Source organism: Pantherophis guttatus, chromosome 1, assembly GCF_059756535.1.
Source record: "Pantherophis guttatus breed Tessera chromosome 1, ASM5975653v1, whole genome shotgun sequence".
Taxonomy (NCBI): domain Eukaryota; kingdom Metazoa; phylum Chordata; class Lepidosauria; order Squamata; family Colubridae; genus Pantherophis; species Pantherophis guttatus.
This window is the reverse complement of record NC_142063.1, coordinates 44,656,790-44,668,367: the sequence shown is the minus strand read 5'-3', so window position 1 is coordinate 44,668,367 and position 11,578 is coordinate 44,656,790. Positions and strand designations below refer to the sequence as shown.

At 41.1% G+C, this 11,578-nt stretch overlaps 1 long non-coding RNA gene across 1 annotated transcript; it reads right to left on the bottom strand.

The window, feature by feature from the left end:
• Window positions 1-2,303: 2,303 nt before the first annotated feature.
• On the bottom strand, window positions 2,304-11,090 carry LOC117666142 (uncharacterized). The gene is made up of 2 exons (XR_004591647.3): window positions 10,743-11,090; window positions 2,304-3,114 (listed from the first exon to the last, which is right to left on the bottom strand). It is a non-coding gene; the product is annotated as an uncharacterized LOC117666142 (long non-coding RNA).
• Window positions 11,091-11,578: the final 488 nt, after the last annotated feature.

Below are 11,578 nucleotides of genomic sequence, written 5' to 3'. Positions count from 1 at the left end.
ATCTTAAATTTCCAATGTAAATTATTTTTAAGATATTACGTTTCCCTCATTCTCCCACAATATGTGTATTGAAAGATTATGCAAATCTGGGGTTTTTTCCCCCACAAATAATCCCTATTCTATTTTATGTTTTTTTCAATCTGATTCTTTTCAGCTTGTTTACTGAAGAAGGAAATGTTTTCTGGATGGAGCATTTCATGAATGAATGTTCCTCATAAGAGAAAAAACAAATGTTTATTTTTATTGAAAACTGTTACATTAGGACAGAAGCAGTGGTGGGTTGCTCCCGGTTCTGTCCGGTTCTTTAGAACTGGTAGTAAAAGTGGGGGGAGGCTCTGCCCACCCGGCCGGACATCATAATTGACAATCTGTGCATGTGGAGAAGCGCGTGCACGCACACGAGCAAAGCAAGCACACATGTGTGCTCCCGTTGCGAACCGGTAGTAAAGGTAGGTAGAACCCACCCCTGGACAGAAGATATGTTTGGTGTCTTCTTTATCAGAACAGAAAGTGTGTTTGTTTTTTCATGAGAGGAAATGTTTGTTGTTTGGGGGAAAAAAATTACATAGATCTACCACCGTTTCTTATTTATTTATTTAATTTATATACCACAGAGCTCACTCTTTTTTATATTTTAAAAATAAGAATTTTAAAGGGGACATATACTGTAAGAGATGATAGCTTAAATTACAAGGATTCAGTCCAGAGCAGAATCAAGGTTTAAGAGCTAATGTTCTGGGGAGACAAATTAGTTCTGTGAAATATAAGTCATAGAATACATACTATGTTATTGTTTATTTGTTTTGTTTTTGTTCCTTCAAGTTAGTTTTGATTCCTGACAACTGCCTGTACTACTTTCTGCAGTTTTCTTGATGAGTTTTTGAAACTGGTTTGCAACTGCCACTTTCTTAGGGCTGAGACAGCTGGCTTTGTGCCTAAGGTGGGACTAGAACTCACAGTGTCCTGTTTCTAGCCTGGTGCCCTAACCATAGTAACAACCTGGATCTCTGTAGAAGTCAGAAAACTAGATAAAACTATTATAATCTCAATCTGACATATACAAAATTCTGGACTCCACCTAGATATAAACATAATGCTAACAAGAGAACATGTCCTAAGCCAGGGCTGTCAAACTCCTGGCCTGCGGGCTGGATGCGTCAAATGTTGGCCACACTCACGCCCGGTTTAGCAAAGGGGGGGAAAGTCCCGATACGTCACATGATACCACCGTGATGACGTGAGTTGGACACCCCTGTCCTAAGCAGTGAAAGGACAGATAATCATGAACATGGGTCACAACTTCAAACTGACAGGAGGGAAGTTCATACTTACTGATGATGAAGTTATTAAGAAAATTATGGAATGTGCTGAAATGAGTAAATTGACATGTGAAATTAAAGAACAGGAAGATAAACAATACTATTTGATATGGGATTTGTTTCATCAATGGCTAGATAACAAAGCATGGAGATGAAGTATGAAATATGAAATTAATGTAATGATAAAATATATGAAGTGTTCTTTTTTTTATGGGAGTTAAGCCTTTGTTAAAATAATTGCTAAATGAGAATAATAATATAAAGGGATATATAAAACTGTCAAATAAGAGAAATTGAGTAATTTGTAATTTTGGATATGGGATTATGCACAAAAGAATCTTAACCGATCGACACACTTTCTGAGATTGTATTGAATGATGATGGTTTTATGTTTTGTTTCGTTTTAAATAAAAAAAAAATCAAAAAAAAAACCTGACAGGAGGGAAGTTCAAAAGTAATATTAGAAAGTATTACTTCACAGAAAGAGCAGTGGAAGCTTGGAACCAACTTCCAGTGGAGGTAATGGGTCAACCATCAGCAACTGAGTTTAAACATGCTTAGGATAAATACATGTTCATCACTCAACAAAAATAAAATAAATAAAAAAATAATTTAATTAAAAATAAAATAAAAAACAAATAAGGGGCAGCCTTGGTGGACCACTAGATTTTTTCCTGTTTTCTATGTTTCTATAATATACCAATATTTCCATGATTATATGGAATTATATAAATGAAGAACTTTGGAAAATGGCAGCTGTCTCTGATGAAAAAAGAGGAGTTCTTTGTACTAAACTACATTTTGCTAAACTTTGATTGTTACAGAGAATCCTCATTTATCTGTTGATTTTTGGGATTTTTGATGGATATTGTGATTCAGCCAGGCACCAGACTTTGCTAAAACAGGACAGCATTAAGTATTTTCAATCTCTGTTCAAAACAAGGTATCTGTTCTGACCAGAGTCACATTGACAAGGCAGGAATTGGTAAAAGTCAGTTTATTACTCACTTACACAACATCCAACAATTCACCAATGGAACTGGTAAAGCTCAACCCCACTTTCCCTGTCCATGGTCCCCCTCCATCAGAATTACCTGGTTCCACAAATTAGGGTCAAGTTGACCCACAAGACACAAGGGCAAGACACACAGCTCACAAAACCACAATCCGCAATACAGAGTCCAAGATTCCGAAAGCCAAAGCACAGTCCAAAATTCTGAAGGCAGGAAAGCAATTCCAGAGCCCACAATTAAAATCAGAGGTTCAGAGTTCAAAAGCACAGTCCAAGATTCAAGAAATAAGAGTCCACGAAAACTGGGAAGGTGCACACCAAAGCAGACAGGTGTTCCTAACAAACACACCTTCCCCCAGCATCTCCAATCACCCTTTGCCAGGTGTTTCTTGTGACTAGTGGCAGGGTTGCTTCCTCGCAAGCAACCTTGCCGATCTCCTCTGTGCCTCCGTCCACTCCAACTCTGCACCCATGGTTCAGGTGGGGGAGGCAGCTGTTCCATGTCAGAGATGGTCTGGACCTTGTCATCTCTGCTGACTCTCTGCAGCTCATATGCTCCTTCAGGTGGCTCTCTGTCCAGTCGTTTCCCCTTCCCCCCACTGTCGGAAGGACCTAGGACTGCCTTGTCCTCAGTCCCTGAACTCTTCACTTGTTCTGAGGGACCATGCCATCCCATCTGATGATCCCGGTTCCAACTCCTCCTCCTCCTCCTCTGAATTGGGATCCGACAGAGCCATGACAGTATCTTCCAACTAGTTGGGCCTCACTGGTCAGAACTATGATCTAGAAACATTTGAGATAAATACAGGGCTGAGTCCTTGCTGCAATGCACACCAAATACTTGAAGTTCGAATCTGCTCTGTACCCCATTGCCAGATACAGATTGCAAGCATCCCTAAAATTTATATCATAACAAGTAAGATTACAGCAGACAGACTTCAGATTTGCCAAATATATGAAAACGGAAGTGTTAAGCATTAAGAAGATATTTCTAATGTTAACTTTATTTATATTTTCTTGTCAATTTATGTTAAGTTTGGCAGTTATAAAATGTATAATTTCAGTTTGAAATTATAAAAAGTATAATTTGCTACATATTGGAGTTATGCTGAAGGGAATTTGCTACTTAGCCAGTCAAATAATACAACCCCAAGGGTTATATAAGTTTAGCACCATCTGGTGATACATCTCTATAATGACACTACCCACATGGTATGGATTAGAAATTGCTTCCTCCATTTCAGTCAAATGAGTACTATATTAAAATCCATAAGGTTTGTAAAATGTGGTTGTCATACAGTTTGTAACTTTGTCTAAAAACAGAAAATCAAGACATCTTAAATGTTTTCTCATATGTTCTCGAAATGTTTCTATAGATACAAAATAAAACAGTATTTAAATCACTATTTATCAATAAAATAAATTGTGGGTAACACCCTGTTTTTAAAGGGAATGTTAAATATATGGTCAGCACCACTGCCTCATTGAAAATAATGAAATAAAAATGCATTATTTGGCTAGATTGGGTTTTGTAACCTACAGTACATTTACATTAGTCTGAAACTGAATGTCTGGAAAAAAAATCATCTGTAGCTATTTTCCAGCTTCCTAATTAAACACAAATTTACTTGGTACTCATGGTAATTGTTTAACAACATTCTTACAGTGCAATGATGTGAGTGCTTATTCAGAGTAAGTCCTATTGTATTCAATGGAACGAATTCCCATTAAAAATCCATTCTTTAGGACTACAGCCAAAATTCTTCATATGAAACAAAATATACACAGGTCATTTAGATCAAAGTATTCATAGTTAATTTTCCATTATGCTTCGCTTGTATAAACCCCTCACAATCTCATTCATAAATCTATCTTTTTGACATGAGTCATTTGCTTATTTAAGAAAAGCAAAAACGTATAAACTTTACTATAACGGATTAGATCATGCTTAGACATTTTTCCACGGCTTATAAGCAAATGGATAATTCTGAAATGTAGTACAGCAGCTACACAAAAATGTTGGCAGATATATGTGTATCACTGATATTCTGCTTTTCTAAAAAAAAAAAGAGAGAGAAAGAGAGAGAAGTTGATACTCATTATTAGGCAGGGGAAAAGTTAAAGTTAAAGCTAAAGTTTTAAAATTTAAGTATCAATTACAGATTAATCAGATTAAAAGTTTTCCTACATAGAAAATATTGTCTAGGTTCTAAAATCTCTTCATGTGAAATGTCAATGAATATAACTCAGGGAGGCCCCTAAAACTGGAAGAACTATTGAAAAGCTTCTTCCTTCTATCCCATCAGTCGGTGACTCTAATAGAAAAGAAAGGTAACACTTTTTGTTAATTATTTTACCAAATCCATCTACGTACATGTGCAAAACAGAAGCAAATACCGTAGTTCTTAGTTGGAGGAAGCAACTGAGCCCCCAACATTTCTTATTGTGACAGCAAATCAATCTGTGTATAACAAGACTTGCAAAATGAGTTGGGTTTTTACCAATCATCCATTAGAGTGTGATATAAAAGCTAAATTTAAGTTTTGCTTCCACCGCCCACCCTCCTGCATCTTCACCTTCTTTGCAATTCATAAACACAAAATTGGCATTACAAAGCTTCTTTTACTGAGTTGCATAACCTCAACCCCAGACTCAACAGAAGACTTTTATTTTTAGATGCATCGCTACAATTTTATCCATGCGTTTGTGCTGAATATCTTCAGAAAGAATGCTGTTGTATTGCCACTCTTGGACTGAACAGCTTTCGATTTATAGAGGCACAGCCCAAAGAGCAAACAATTTTGCCACAAATTAATTAATCCCATATAGTGGTTAAGGGGAAAAAAAAATCTCTCAAGGTATTTAATTAAAGCTAAGAGGATTGAGCAGTCCTTTTGCTCTTACGGTATATGTTTACCATTAGATTAGTTCTGGTTGATTGATGTACAAGACTTAGTACAGAATGTATTTGTTAAGAGTACACCAACATCTTATTTTCTTCCTGACCATTCCTACTGCAAACCCTCTTCAATAGTATCTTGATTGTCTCCTCAGTATTAGCCAACATATAGCCAAGAATTTAAAAATGCCTTATATTTAATTTGCTTCGGTGATCTAAACAGCCTAACCAACTGAAAAGCAAATTCTATTTAAAATGAGCATATTCTATATGTCTCATATTCTGGAGACATCCAGACTTGAGATGTATTAAGACTGGTAAGCTTTGTCATCCTGCACTTTAAAGGGAAATCAGGTATTTACTGTCAGTGAAAAGAGGAGCAATAGATACAAAACAGAAATTGGCAATGGGAAAAGCACATTTCATTTGCTGTCAATTCAGGTATACTTCAGCAATGGAGAAAGGCTCAAAGACTCAATAGAAAACAAGCATTTTTAAAGAAATCACAAATATTCGGAAAACATGTTTCAGAGTATATGGGGCACCAAGAGGGAGACAAAGGTAGCTCGGATATGTAAGTATCTGTAACAAGTTTTTATTCTGAAAACTGAAATGAGACTCCAGGTGTTTTAATTCCAGAATTCTCAACTCTGGCCATGTTGACTGTGAAAGACCAGGAAATGGTAGATGGATAGATGGACCGGTTCACAAGAACCGGTAGTAAAACTGTCAGAAGGCTCCGCCCACCGCCCCGGATGTCATCATCAGAGATCTGCACATGTGCAGAAGCTTCTGCGCATGTGCAGAAACAAGGCATGCGCGCGAGCCCATTGCAAACCGGTAGTAAAGGTAAGTAGAACCCACCCCTGGTATATACCTATCATCTCCATCTCCATCTATCTTTCTCTCTCACTCCTCTCTCTCTCTCTCTCTACACACACACACACACACACACACACACACACACACACACGCACACAAACTAAGAGGGGCTGGTTTGGGCTGTTTCTCCTGGCTCCATAGCAATTACTTTATCCTTGACATAAGTATGGCTTTCATAGCTCCAGTAACAGATTTCAAAAATAATGGGACTTCAAAACATTGTTGCATTGGAAGCAGTAAAACACTTTGGAGCGCAGAATTCAAAATGGAAGCTGAAGTCATCTGGGCTATTTTTCACTCTATCGTTGCTTCTCTTTAAATGCCTGCAGTAATGACTTGTTGAAAGCTTGGGCTCTGGTACATTGTTTTGAAGTTCAGCTTGTCTTCAAGGCCCTTTACCTTCAATTTCACATGTTGTAAGCCTTTCGAGTCTGGTATTAATAATAAATATTATTGCCATGCATCCTTATTTTTTGCTTAATGTAATTATGGAAAATGTAATAGTCTTATGAAAACAATATATGAGTTTTCAAACCTAATTATCATGACACAACTGCTCTCAGGTCACTAGAGCTGTTGTTTTATCTGGAACCCTTCCATGCAAATAGATAAAAACAAAACTGCATTTAATTCAGCAACTCCAGCTAAAAGTTAAATCAAAGATGACTAGTTTTGGCCTCAGGGTGCGGCCTTCCTGGTAATAAATACTTTCCTTTTGTCATGATTTTAAGGGTGGAAGGAAGGAAGAAAGAGAAAAGACAAGATATGCATGCCCTATCAAAAACTGTGTTTTTTTAAAAAAATAAAATAAAAATAAAATAAATGTCTATCTTATTCCTGACAAAAGCTTGGTTGTTTGCGCTGGGGTCTGGGGTCACTAAGGAGAAAACCATTCCAGATGTAAAGAAATTGGAATACATACATACATACATGTTTGTGTGTGTACACATATTCTTTTCTCGCCCAACACATTCCTTCCTAGGTTCTTACCTCGGTCTTAGTCTCTTAGGGGAAGAACAACTGGAAATTCAATTTTACTGATGTTTATAGAAAGCTACTAATCTAGAATCTGACTTAACATTTGTCTATCTCATTACTGATCCCACTACACCCCGCCGCAGGGAGGCGGAACCGACTAGGTGGTTCCGCCCCAGGCACCTGATGGATCCTGATAGGTTCCAAATGGAGCTTGGGCCATTCCCTGAGACTCTGGCTCATGACTCGACGGAAGACCTGGTGGCCGCCTGGGATAAGGCGGCCGCTGGTGCTTTAGATCGGGTCGTGCCTTTGCGGCCTCTGACCCGGCGCCGAATTGGCCCAGCTCCTTGGTTCTCCGAGGAGCTGAGGGAGATGAAGCGCTGGAAAAGACTCCTAGAGAGTAGTTGGAGGGCTAGTCGTTCTGGATCTGACCGAGCACTAGTGAGGTCTTATATCAAGACCTACTTAGTGGTGATAAAAGCGGCAAAGTGTAACTACTTTTCCGCTCTTATTGCGTCGGCAGATAATTGCCCAGCTGCCCTGTTTAGGGTGACCCACTCCCTTCTCCACCTGGGAGCGCGGGAAGACCCCTTGCAAGGACATGCTGAGGATTTTGTGCATTATCTGCACAATAAAATCGCTCAAATTCGGGACGGCCTGGACTCTGACTGGGTGGGTTCAGGAGAGGTGTCCGAGGCGGGTTTTGAGAATGTTATCTTGGAGGAGTTTGATCCTGTGACTCCCGAGAACATGGACAGGATGCTGGGGAGGTTGAATGCAACCACATGTTTATTGGACCCGTGTCCCTCCTGGCTGGTGCTGGCTACCTGGGAGGTTACACGAGGCTGGGTCCAGAGGATTATAAACGCTTCTTTGAGTGAGGGCTTCTTACTTCCCACCTTGAAAGAGGCGGTGGTAAGGCCCCTGCTCAAGAAGCCTTCTCTGGATCTGGCTGTTTTGGCAAATTACCGTCCTGTCTCCAACCTTCGCTTTGTGGCGAAGGTTGTTGAGAGTGTGGTTGTGCGACAGCTCGCACAGTACCTGGATGAAACTGTCTATCTGGATCCATTCCAGTCCGGCTTCAGGCCTGGGTACAGCATGGAAACGGCATTGGTCGTGTTGGTTGATGATCTCTGGAGGGCTCGGGACAGGGGAGGTTCCTCTGTTCTGGTCCTATTAGATCTCTCAGCGGCTTTTGATACCATCGACCATGCTATCATGCTGCGTCGGCTGGAGGGGTTGTGAATGGGAGGCACCATCCTACGGTGGTTCTCCTCCTATCTCTCCGACCGGTCGCAGTCCGTGTTGGCTGGGGGGCAGAGGTTGACCTCGAGGCACCTTGTTTGTGGGGTGCCACAAGGGTTGGTCCTCTCGTCTCTCCTGTTCAACATTTATGTGAAGCTGCTGGGTGAGATCATCCGTGGATTTGGGGTGCGATGCCATCTGTACGCTGATGACACTCAGCTGTACATCTCCACCCCAGACCACCCCAACAATGCCCTTGTCCCAGTGCCTGGAGGCTGTGCGGGTCTGGATGGGGAGGAACAGGCTCCGACTCAACCCCTCCAAGACCGAGTGGCTGTGGCTGCCGGCGTCCCGATATAGCCAGCTGGTGCCATCGCTGGCTATTGGGGGTGAGTCATTGGCCCCCACAGAGAGGGCTCGTAACTTGGGTGTCCTCCTGGATGCACGGCTGTCTTTAGAAGAGCATATGACGGCCGTGGCCAGGGGGGCTTTTTATCAGGTTCGCCTGATACGCCAGTTGCGTCCCTTTCTGGATCGGGACTCCTTATGCACGGTCACTCATGCCCTCGTCACCTCTCGCCTGGACTACTGCAATGCTCTCTACATGGGGCTCCCCTTGAGGAGCACCTGGAGGCTCCAGCTGGTCCAGAATGCAGCCACACGGGTAATTATGGGGGCGACATGGCGCTCCCATGTAACACCTCTCCTGTGCAAGCTGCACTGGCTCCCGGTGGTCTTCCGGGTGCGCTTCAAGGTATTGGTTCTCATCTTTAAAGCGCTCCATGGCTTAGGGCCTAGGTATTTACGAGACCACCTTCTGCCACCGATAACCTCCCACCGGCCAATCCGCTCCCATAGAGAGGGTCTCCTCAGGGTGCCGTCGGTCAAGCAATGGCGACTGACGACCCCCAGGGGGAGAGCCTTCTCTGTGGGGGCACCTGCCCTCTGGAACGAGCTACCCCCAGGAATATGACTGATCCCGGACCTCCATACTTTCCACCGAGCATTGAAGACCTTCTTATCTCAGCAAGCCGGGCTGGCTTAAAATTTTAATGGGCTATTTTATGGGTAAAGGGTTTTAAAATTTGGGGAAGCCAAACTGATCTAATTCTGTTTTAATTTATTATAATTTTTATACTGTATGTATTTTAATTTTGGCTGTTCACCGCCCTGAGTCCTTCGGGAGAAGGCGGTATACAAATTTAATAAACCTAAACCTAAACCTAACCATGAAATCATAAATAAATAGTGAGTTTTACAGGATCAATTGCTTTAAGCAAAGCTACATGTTCTAAAAGACTTCCCTTATTCTGCATAGCTGTGATAGACACATTCAGTAAACATGGCTTGCTGTTTAGCAAGTTGGGTTAAGCCTAAATGTAGGGTCCATTTCTTTTTGACTTAGCATGTTGTATGAATCTGATATATGAAAGTTGGTAGGTATTTCAGCATTACATATGAATCTAGCCAACTACGACAATCAAATAATGGTTTAACAAAACACAGTCAATAAAAATTTCTGCAATGCACGAACTTGACAATCTCAATGGGAATTTGAATCTCGCAGGCTCCCCTGATACATTAAGTCAAGGTTACTATTTACCATTTGAATAACCCAGCAAATGTTTTCTAAACAACATAAATAAACAGCCATATTTTGAGAGCTGACTTCTATTTTATATGCAGACTAGCAATCTTTGAAGTACCTGGTCAATTGACATTTTCTTTTTCTTTTGAAACTGAATTAGAAGCAGCAGATGAACATGAGTTGAGGAAAAGGTTGATCTTTCCTCCAATCTCTTTGTTCATTTTTTGGTCATTCCTCCTTTTCAACCTTACTTCTCAAACATATTTAGTTAGCTGTTTGCCCAGATTCTGATAACATGCTCAGTTATCCTATAATTAGCCCTGTCGAGTAGCTTGCAAGAAACCTGGTTATAAATTGTGATTAAACACTTTTACCTTAATCCTAATTTAGTATATGGTTAGGTTAGGGTTCTCCAGGATGAATCGTTTCACACCATGAGTCAGCAAATTGTGCAAAGCCAAATATCTGTTTTTCCTCCTTGAGGCCATCTACTTTCAATTCCTTTGTGAATCCCTAGTGGAAGCTCCACACATTATAATTGAGTGCTAAGGAAATGAGAGTAAGTCTCCAAGTAATTGCCTTTTCATGTGGAAAAGTTCTCTGGATCCCAACCAACAAATGAGCAATTCAAGTCAGACATGCTATCATGTTCACTCCTACCAAGACTGGAATGCCTAGGACTGGAGGGGAACTCCAGGGCTTCTCCCACTAGCAAGTGGGAGAGAGAAAAACTCATCCTTCAGCCAGTGACCCACCCTCTAGTTTATGGCAGTTCTTGGGATAACAATAATTCCCTTGCTCTTGCTTTGTTTCACTTACCACCAAGTATCATTTGCCAGCATGAAAACAAGCCCTGTTCACTCTCTTTTAATATGTGCTGTGGTTGGACTGTGCTTGTGTAAATGAACAGGTTAAGCAAATGGTCAAGATGCCTAACCAGAGAAGTGTGGAGGTGCTCAGTGCCTATAACCCGTTGGTCAGATGGATTCTGGCCACTGCCTCCTATTCCTCTATTCAAGAGAGTGCTTAACTCAGCCGTAAAGCTAAGAGGGGCATATCCTGCCTAGGGAATGAGGGTGGATAGTGCATGATCATTGGCCTATTGATTGGAGGGAAACCTGTATGTTATGTTAAAGAAATGATAGGTGGCTGGGAGAGAAAAGAAGGCCACCAGAAGCATGTACAGGTAGGTTAATTTAAAAAAAAAGCAAGATGGTAGATGCAATAGCACAATTGATACCCCACTGCACCAGGGCTTAAATATAATTTCACAGAATTGTGGTCCCTTGAGAACAAAGAGTGCTGATATAATTTAAATCATCTACCGTAAGCAATGAAAAAATGTTCAAGAAAAGAAAATATCTAGGGTTGAAAATCATGAGTCTAAAACCCAAAAACTGGAGAAGAAAGAAATAAGAGGGTGCCTTTTTGCCTAGGGGGCAGCAGAATATGACTTAACCTAGGTCTAGGGTGCCAAAATGTCTAGAATTGGCCCTGGTGGAAAGTGAAGTTGTGCCAGATCGAAGGAGCTATGCTGGACTAGGCCCAAAGCCTGCCTAGTCCAACATTCTCTTGCTCTAGCAGCCAATCAAACTGTTTATAGGAAGCCAGCAAACATTCCAGAGGATTTCAGAAGCATATTGCTTCTGACAATG